This window comes from Octopus bimaculoides, chromosome 24 (genome assembly GCF_001194135.2).
Source record: "Octopus bimaculoides isolate UCB-OBI-ISO-001 chromosome 24, ASM119413v2, whole genome shotgun sequence".
NCBI classification, from domain to species: domain Eukaryota; kingdom Metazoa; phylum Mollusca; class Cephalopoda; order Octopoda; family Octopodidae; genus Octopus; species Octopus bimaculoides.
Window position 1 is genome coordinate 10,541,904 of NC_069004.1, and position 1,441 is coordinate 10,543,344.

Below are 1,441 nucleotides of genomic sequence, written 5' to 3' on the forward strand. Positions count from 1 at the left end.
GAGTAATAGATAGAGAGACAGACAGACAGACAGACATATAGCTCGCTCCGGCCAGTCATGGTATTAGCTGTTAGTAGCCAAAGAATCGACAGGCCAGCAACAGGCAGGCAGACAGACAGACAGATACTTCACTAGCAGTGAGCACTTTCACTTCTGACAGCTAATAGCATGACAGTGCCTCGCTTTCATTTTTACAAGTGGTTGTAAGAAATTAAAACGATCCCAGTTCTTTATGATTATTAGTTTGGATTTTGCCTCTCATAACCAGAAATGATAATCCTACAATACTTGATCTTCAAAGCTCTTGTATCCATGGTACAACTGTATTGAGAAGAAGAGAGGTTTGACCAATTATAGAAAAATAGGATCGGTGGAGTCAATCGAGGTCGTTTTTAATACCTCTTAATGATGTCCTGTATTAGCTGATATTCTTAATGCGTATAGATTCTCTTAAAGGCTCTTGAAGAGTAAATCTGATGAGTTTTTTGGGGTTTTTTTTCGATTTGGTGCCGATCCACAGACTGCGTAGTTTCATGTTACTGTGAACAAGAAGCCGAATATTTCCGATGTCCGAAATATAGCAACATATATATGATTTACATATAAAGCAGCTTTCTTTATTATAATATAGAAGTTCTCACGTGCACAAGCACGGATAGATAAACACAATCAACAGTGCTTCGATTGTACACACAACGAACACACCTACATACTTGAAATCATACATGAATGTACATATACAGGGTTGTAATAAAATACTCAAATTTGAGTGACTGACTGCTGGCAGCAGAGTGGCGCAGTGGAAGCGTGCTGGGCCCATAACCCAGAGGTCCGTAGATCGAAACTACGCTCTGCTAAGCATATTTCTTTTTATTTAAATTTCATTAGAATACTTACATCTAAATTCATAAATCTAAAATATTCCGTTTGAAATGAGGTTGGGTTTTTTCTTTTTTTTTTTCTTACTTTCTTTTACATGTAAGCAAAAGCAGAGTTTCGATTCAGAAATTCGAACTCATTTAAATAACGAGGGTAATTTAAATTCTTCTGAAGAGGCCTACTTCTTTTGTTTTCTTTGTTCATTCTTATAGATACTCATGAAACCTATTAAATATGTCCTAAAAAAAATAAAGGTCACCCATAGAAAGATGAGATTGATTACTTCTCAAATCGATCATTTAACCAGTGTTTTACAGTTTACGAAGATTTTCCGAAGAACAACTTTCATCTCTCACTCTGCTAGAAACAGCAGCCAAGGAGGACGCGTTACATAATGTAGTTATAATTACCTCTAAAAAAGACGGTCTGGTCAGAGATGAGATATGTTTGATGATAAAAACTGCTTGATCAGAGTTGTAAGAAACAGTATCAACAGAAACATCAAGAAGCCAACGTGGTGGTTTAACTTCTTAGAAATAATAAATCATACACGAATGTATTA

At 36.0% G+C, this 1,441-nt stretch overlaps 1 non-coding gene across 1 annotated transcript; it reads left to right on the forward strand.

Moving 5' to 3' along the window:
• Positions 1-785: 785 nt before the first annotated feature.
• Positions 786-857, forward strand: Trnam-cau (transfer RNA methionine (anticodon CAU)). The gene has a single exon. It is a non-coding gene; the product is annotated as a tRNA-Met (tRNA).
• The last annotated feature ends 584 nt before the right edge of the window (positions 858-1,441 follow it).